The sequence below is a fragment of the Phocoena phocoena genome, chromosome X (genome assembly GCF_963924675.1).
Source record: "Phocoena phocoena chromosome X, mPhoPho1.1, whole genome shotgun sequence".
Taxonomy (NCBI): Eukaryota; Metazoa; Chordata; class Mammalia; order Artiodactyla; family Phocoenidae; genus Phocoena; species Phocoena phocoena.
The window spans coordinates 93,992,700-94,001,136 of NC_089240.1; positions in this window are offsets into that span (position 1 = coordinate 93,992,700).

The following is an 8,437-nucleotide window of genomic DNA, read 5'->3' on the forward strand; positions in this document are numbered from 1 at the left end:
AGTCCGCCTGCCGATGCAGGGGACACGGGTCCGTGCCCCGGTTCGGGAAGATCCCACATGCCGCGGAGCGGCTGGGCCCGTGAGCCATAGCCGCTGAGCCTGCGCGTCCGGAGCCTGTGCTCCACAATGGGAGAGGCCACAACAGTGAGAGGCCCGCGTACCGCAAAAAAAAACCCAAAAAACAAAAAAAAAAAACCAAAAACGTATTCCTTAGGTTGAGCAAAAAGTTAGCTTTGCATAAACTATTTCTAATTCCTCTTTCACATGACAGATATCTGTCATGTCAGCCCACGTCTTTTGTCCTTCAGGCCAAGTATCCTCAGTTCATTTAAATCATGCCTCATGGGACATGGTTTCCAGATCTTCCATTTGGGTTGTCTGCTCAATGTGGAGCTTGTAGCTCAATTAAAACCCTCTTTTGTTTCTTGCACGAACTACTATTATTTGCCTGATTCTATGCTTATACAATTGACTTTTATTTTAGCCTAGGTGCCGGGCCTTACATGCATCCTCGATAACCATCACCTTGTTTATTTTTCGTATTTATTTTTAAATTAAATTAAATTTTATTTTATTTTTTTTGGCCCTGTGCCAGGGATCTTAGTTCCCCGACCAGGGATCGAAATTGCGCCCCCTGCAGTGGAACCACAGAGTCTTAACCACTGGACCACCAGGGAAGTCCCACTTTGTTTATTTTTGTATTTCAATTTACCTCTCTTATGATTTTTCTAGATCTTGAGTCTGTCATCTAAAATACCATATTCTTTATACCAATGTTTCTCAACCTTTTTTTTTTCCATTTTTACACCTCTAAGGAGCCTTCTAAGACATTTTTCTCTAATCTCTGCCTGTGAAATTTTAATAATACTGATATGCTGTGTATATGTTTATTTACTCTCTACAGGTCTGTGCTCTATATGTAAAGGTATTTTTTCACTCCTCAAGAAGCAATTTTGCCCTCTTGGGGGCGATATCGCCTCCATTGAAAGTGCATGCTCTGTATCACCAAGTTCCTTTTATCTGCATATTTGATCAACTCGACTAATAAAAATATTGAATGAGAGAGAGTCCAGGACAGAAGACTGCAGCATGACCTTAGAGCCCTCCCCTTATTAAAAATCATTTTTAATAAGGTTGTTCAAACTTGAAGCAACCCATATAACTTCTGCCACCAACCAGCTCCAATTTTTCCACCTTCTCCACGAGGATACCGTAAGACTTTTTCAAATGTCTCACTGAAATCCAGATACATTACACTATGGTATCCCCTTCATCTACCCTTTTAGATATCCATTCAAGAAAGGAAATGGGCTTAGTTAAGCATGACTTGCTTTTAGTGAGCTCATGCTTACCCCTAGTGATTTCCGCTCCCTTTCTAAAGCCTCAAAAACAATCTGCTTAATAGTGCATTCTATGCTTTTGCCAAAGACCAATGCCATGCTCACTGGTCTGCAGTTTCCAGGATATACATTTTGCACTCTGCAACACCAGCCCCCTCCCCTTCAATAAAACTTGGAACAACGTTTGCCTGCCTCTTTGCGTCTCTTACCTATTCCCCTTGCCATAATTTCTCAAAGGTTACTAAGACTGGCTCTGTGATCACATCTGCACATTCTCTCAGTAGCCTCGGATGTAATTTGTCCGGGCCTGGAAACTTGAACTCATTGAAGGCAACTAAGTACTCCCTTATTATCTCCTCATCTATCTTGGGCTTTAATTCTCTTTCCAGTTCAAAGATCATGCTCCTTGATGGAGAGGTTAAGTAACTTGCCCACAGTCACACACCTAGTAAATCGGCAGAGCTGGAATTTAAATCCAACCGTGTCCAACTTTAAAGTCTGGCTCTTAACTGGCATGCTATCTAGCTTCCAAGTATCAAATGAGTGGTATGGCCCACGAGTGCCATATGAGTTCCAAAGTGGGAGAGAGCTCTTCCAGCAAGAGTAGTCAGCACAGGCTTGGTAAAAGAGGTGAAATTTGAACTGCATCTTTAAGCATGAGTGGGATTCTAATAGCAAGAAAGGAGTGATGTGTGCATTTGTGGTAGGGTGATACAGGAGATTGAGGATAGCATCCCAGGCAGGGGAAATAATAAATAATCGCCACTTTGGGTCTGCCTCATAGTACATTTGGTTGATCGTTATGAACACTGACTGACCACAAGTGGTCAAGAGATAGCCAGGGTGTCCCTGCCTTCTCTCAGTAAGTAACGATTCAAGCTCTGTTGCTTACTAGTTGTCCTATACCCTCGGGCAAGGAACCATCCTCTTGTGTCTTGCTTTCCTGCTCTACAAAATGGGAATAATAATGAGCCTACTTTAGAGGGCTGCTGTGAGGATCCAATCAGCTAGTTAACACATGTAAATTACTTAGAGCACTGCCTGGGGTACAATTGAGGCTCAATACATATTTATTACTGTCATTGCTATTATTACTGTGATTCGTTTATTCATTCAACAAGCATTTACTGAGCTTCTACTATGTGCCAGATACTATGTTAGGTCCTGGGGATATAATGGAGAGCAATAAGAAACATGATCTCAGCCCTCAATGAGTTAAAGATCAGCCATTCATTTATTTTGTGGAAGTTTTCAGTCTGTGCTATTTTTTTGTTTGTTTCACATTCCGGGTAAAGTGGTACATTTGACTTATTCTTTTTTTTTTTTTTTTTTTTGCGGTGCGCGGGCCTCTCACTGCTGTGGCCTCTCGACGCGCAGGCTCAGCGGCCGTGGCTCACGGGCCCAGCCGCTCCGCGGCATGTGGGATCTTCCCAGACCGGGGCACGAACCCGCGTCCCCTGCATCGGCAGGCGGACTCTCAACCTCCTTCAAAAGTTTGCGGGGATAGTTGTAAGAATCGTTTTGATTCAGTAGCCCAGGATTGGTAGAGCACGTTGGTGGCTACTCTGTCCAAGATGCTATAAGATTCTGGTTAATTCCATCTCAACACACACCGAGGTCTTGGAGCCTGCCCTTTTGCATCCTCTAGCTGCATTCCTCGCCCGATCTCTTCTCCCATCTCGGGCATTTTCCACCCCTAGGTTGTAAAATCGACTTCCCCTATGGGGAAAATCCAGCTGCACCCGGTGTGGAGTGTGGTACGGCAGTGGTGTGGGGCAGCATTTGGTTTTGGCCAGCTGACTGCAGTCCCTGCTTCTTTTGACTTTACAATCCCCCAAGGCCAGTGAGAGTGTGAACAGAAGCCACAGAAGAGGTTGGACTGTCAGCTTCCAAACCAAATAGCCTTGGGCCAGTGTGGGGTGGAGTTCAACCAAGACTTTGGGAGGGGGTAAATTGGATGTCTTCCCTGTTGGCCTGGTTAACACAAAAATAGTCTTCACTGGGCTGTCGGCAGAATTTCCTTTAATTAGGGGAAACAGTTCATTTTCCTTGTCAACTAAAGGGCTCTAGTTTCTTAATATTAGTCAAAGGAAACCTCTGTCCCTAGTAATAGAAATAAATGGTAACGGTGGTTCCTAATCTTTGACTATATCACATCTGTACCCCTCTGTTTGGTTACCAAGGCCCTTCCTCCACCATGGGATGTCATTTTAGCCATTTCCTGTGATTGATTTCCCCACTACTCCTTGGTGCTGGTCTAGCTGGCCTTTGTGTTCCAAATCTCAAGGCTGGACGTTTTCAGGAACATCACCACCACTGATGGGTGCTGGGGTAGGGAACTCAGGGTTGGGAAGGTTGGGTGGGGATGATTCTTTGGATACAGCTGGCATTCAAAACTTAAGCATGCATTGTAGCTGAGTGTCAGCCCCAGAGAACTGAGCACTGGGTACCAGGTGAGGGTGGGCGAGGCCATAAGCAGAAGGCAAGACAAGAAGTCAGGAACTGAGGCGACCCAGAACTCAGGTCAGGAAGCATGGTTCAATCCTCCGCCTGCCCCCATGTTTTTACTCAAGATGTCCCCCTACTGGGACTGTCCTTTCTCACTCCTCCATCTATCCATGTCTGGCTTATCCTTTGATCCTCCAACCTTACTTTCTCCATGAAGCCTTCTTCCTCCCTCACTGATCTCCAAACTCTGACCAATCATCTCACTTTGAGTCAGTGTCATATCCCACAGGGTTCTTCGTAATCATTCTCCAACTGTTTCGTGTGTGTACTTGGGTTTCCTCAAACTGCAAACCCCTTGAGGACAACAGCTCTGGCTTCTGCACTCCCCACAGTGTGGAGCACAGGGCAAGGCCCCAGGTAGATGTGCAATAAATACTTGGCAATGGATTCCAGAGACACTCGGAATGGAAGTCAGTAGCAACTTAGCAAGGCTCCCTGAGATGGACCCATCACACACTCACAGAAAGTGCTTAGAAAATCAAGCAGAACTGTCTTCTGGGATTTCAAAACTTGAGAAGCAGGGGCAGACCGAGGGGAATGATAGCATTGGGCTGGCCAAAAAGTTTGTTCAGGGTTTTCCATGAGATGTTCCAGTAAAACACGAACGAACTTTTTGGCCAACCCAATATCTCTTTGGCAAAGCTACATATCCATCAACCGCCCTTTGAGTGCCGGGGAAAGCTCATAGAATTAGAACAAAAAGGGTGGAGGCAGCCTTGAGCTGTCATTGAGCCAGAGAGTGAAGGAAAGATTGGGAGGGGGTTAAAAACAAACAGAATTATGAAAGTTTTCCAACATGGGGTAAAGGACTCTTTTTCAATCCCAATAAAACGTCATTCTCAGAGTAACAAAACGGAGGAAGTCTGGACATCTGGATAATCACACGGGGCTGAGCCATCCTACTGACTTTGACCTGTTACACTGGAGAGAAATAAACTTCCATCTTCTTTAAAAAAAAAAAAAAAAACAAAAAAAAAAACGTCATTCATCTGGGCTCTACTAATCTAGGATTTTTGCAAAATTGGACTAAGGGAGACTATAGCTTGTTATAGGCAGATCTTGAAAGAAAAGAGCTGCTAAACTAATTAAGCCTCCCCAGTGTTGGGAGAGGGCGTGAGGGACGGGACAGGGTCCTGTTTGACTTAGTTTAAAGAAGTCTTCCCAGTTCCCTCCTAGAGCTCTTTAGAAGTCTCATTAAGCTAATTATAAGTCCCAGTTGTACACTCATTCTTGTCCTATTTTCCCCTTGTTGCAAATACTTAGGAGTATTCAAACTGCATTATTAAAATGTACAGTTTCAACTTTTCACTATTTTTGATTCATTCCCCCTCCTCAGCTGGTGTCAAGAAAGAAGGGACTCTGGAAAGCCCCAAAATACTGGGACCTTTCATGTGCTATCTCTTTTAATCTTCACAAAAACAGCTCTGCACAGAGGTTTTTAAACAAAGATAGGGGAGATGCTGAGTGGAGGGTGGGGTGATGATCCTGGAGGTGATGGCTGTGGAGTGTTAAGTAACCAGCCCCAGGCCACGCAGGAAGGAAATAATGGAGCCCTGTTATTATAAAAAAACAATTCTCCCAACTCCAAAGCCCTATAACTTTCTCCTGGCCTGTGTTGCCTCTAAATTGAAAAAAAAAACAAAACATTGACTGATAGGAGATTCAAAGACTTTTCCTGACAAATCTTGCTTTAGTAACTCATTTAAAGTGGCCATGAATTCATAAGAACACACGGTCAAAAACAGAGGTGACATTCATAATAGCCGAAACCTGCAACCAGCCCAGATGTCCTAATTTTAGAACTGGAGAACAGATTGGTGTTTGCCACTGGTGGGGAAGAGGGTTGCAGGAGGGATGTGGGTGCGGTAATACCACAAAAGACCCTTGAGGTGATGGCACTGTTCAGTATTTTGACTGTGGTGGAGAATACACGAACCCACGTGTGATAAAATTGTAGAGAACTAGATGCACACACAGATGGGTATAAGTGAAACAGGAAATCTGAATAAGATCTGTGAATTGTATCAACATCAATATCCTAGTGGTGATATAGTAGAGTTTTGCAAAATGTTATCATTAGAAAAAGCTGGGGAGAGGGTAAACAGAATCTCTCTGTACTATTTGTTAAAACTGCAGGAGACTCTTCAACTATCTCAAACATTTCAATTTTAAAAACAAAAGGAGTGAAATCATACGGTAGTTGCCTTTCTCCATCTGACTGATTTCACTTAGCATAGTACTGTTAAAGTCCATCCATGTTGCTGCAAATGATAAGAATTCACCTTTTTATGGCTGAGTAGTATTCCACATCTTTTTTTAAACATCTTTATTGTAGTATAATTGCTTTACAATGGTGTGTTAGTTTCTGCTTTATAGCAAAGTGAGTCAGTTATACATATACATATGTTCCCATATCTCTTCCCTCTTGCGTCTCCCTCCCTCCCACTCTCCCTATCCCACCCCTCTAGGTGGTCACAAAGCACCGAGCTGATCTCCCTGTGCCATGCGGCTGCTTCCCACTAGCTACCTATTTTACGTTTGGTAGTGTATATATGTCCATGCCACTCTCTCACTTCATCCCAGCTTACCCTTCCCCCTCCCCATGTCCTCAAGTCCATTCTCTAGTAGGTCTGCGTCTTTATTCCCGTCCTGCCCCTAGGTTCTTCATGACTCTTTTTTTTCTTTTTTTTTTTTTTTAGATTCCATATATATGTGTCAGCATACAGTATTTGTTTTTCTCTTTCTGACTTCACTCTGTATGACAGACTCTAGGTCCATCCACCTCACTACACATAACTCAATTTCGTTTCTTTTTATGGCTAAGTAATATTGCATTGTATATATGTGCCACATCTTGTTTATCCATTCATCTGTCCATGGACACTTAGGTTGCTTCCATGTCCTGGCTATTGTAAATAGAGCTGCAATGAACATTGTGGTACACGACTCTTTTGGAATTATGGTTTTCTCAGGGTATATGCCCAGTAGTCCCACATCTTCTTTATCCATTCACCCGTTGATGAGCACTTTGTTTGTTTCCATATCTTGGCTACTGTAAATAATGCTGCAATAAACCAGGGGGTGCATATATCTTTTCAAATTTGTGTCTTCATATTCTTTGGATATATACCCAGAAGTGGAATAACTGGATCAGATATGCTAGTTCTATTTTTAATTTTTCAGGAATCTCCATACTATTTTGCATACTAGCTGTACCAATTTATTCCCACCGACAGTGTATGAGGGTTCCCTTTTCTCCATATCCTCTCCAGCATTCTAAAATTTCTTTCCTCTGATTATAGCCATTCTGACAGGTGTGAGGTGATATCTCATTGTGGCTTTGATTTGCATTTTCCTAATAATTAGAGACGTTGAACATCTTTTCATGTGCCTGTTGGCCATCTGCATATATTACGCTGAGTGAAATAAGCATATATTGTGCTAAGTGAAATAAGTCAGAGAAAGACAATTACTGTATGATTTCAGTCTTAAGTGGAATTTTAAATAGTAAAATAAATGAACAAACCAAACCAAGCAAAAACAAACATATAGATACAGAGAACAGAATAGTGGTTCCCACAGGGGAAACGGGTGTGGGGAGGGCTAAAGGAGTGAAGGGGTTCAACTGCATGGTGACGGATGGAAACTAAACTTTGAGTGGCGAGCACACTGTAGTGTATACAGAAGTAGAAATACAGTGTTGTACACATGAAACTTATATAACGTTATAAATCAATATTACCTCGATTTTTAAAAAAAGAGATTATATGTAGTGGGGGGGTTTATATATGCATCAGATATATTCTGTCTAATCAGACAGAAACCACTTTTGAGAGATGGAGTGCTAGTGGTCTGGTAGAGCTGAGCAATGTAGCCAAGACTTGCAGGTGGCAGGGCCCTCTCGGCTCAGGGAGAAAGTTCACACAGGTCACTGAGCCTGACTGACTACAAAAGAATGGGAGTGTGGTGTGAAATTCACAGGAACAGATTTCATGCTTGGGGGCCTTTCATTCAAGGCCATAACTTTGCAGGTTCCTCTGCTCTTTTCTGGGAGACTGAACCCTGCTCCCAGAGAGGTGACTAGGTTGGGCCTCAGCCCCAAACGGCTACATCATTTGTGAGGCCCTGTGCAAAATGAAAATGCAGGGCCGCTTGTTCAAATTTATAAGTCATTTCGCGATGGTGATGGCAGAGCGTTAAGCCAGGCCCGGGACCTCTCGAAGCACAGGGCCTTGTGTGACTGCACAAGTCCTGGCCCCAGCTAACATTTCTGCTAAATCCCCCAGCTGCAATGCCTAGAGAATACGGACCAGCTCCCACTGGCCAGCCCCTCCCTGCTGGTCTGGATTGACTGGGATGACTGAGGTCTAAGAGGCCCTTTGGAACCTATTACTGTGAAGTCACAGTGCTGGGCACTTGTAAAATCCCTGCTGACTGATCTAGAGCAAAAGAGGGAGGAGGGTGGAGTCCAGGGGGGAAGGCAGGCTGGAAAACCCTGGGTGCCCATTGGCTAAGGGAAGCTGGTGGGTGAGAGGTAGATCAGGCTGGTGACCATTCCTGACGTGTACGATGAAGGGAGCCCTAAACTA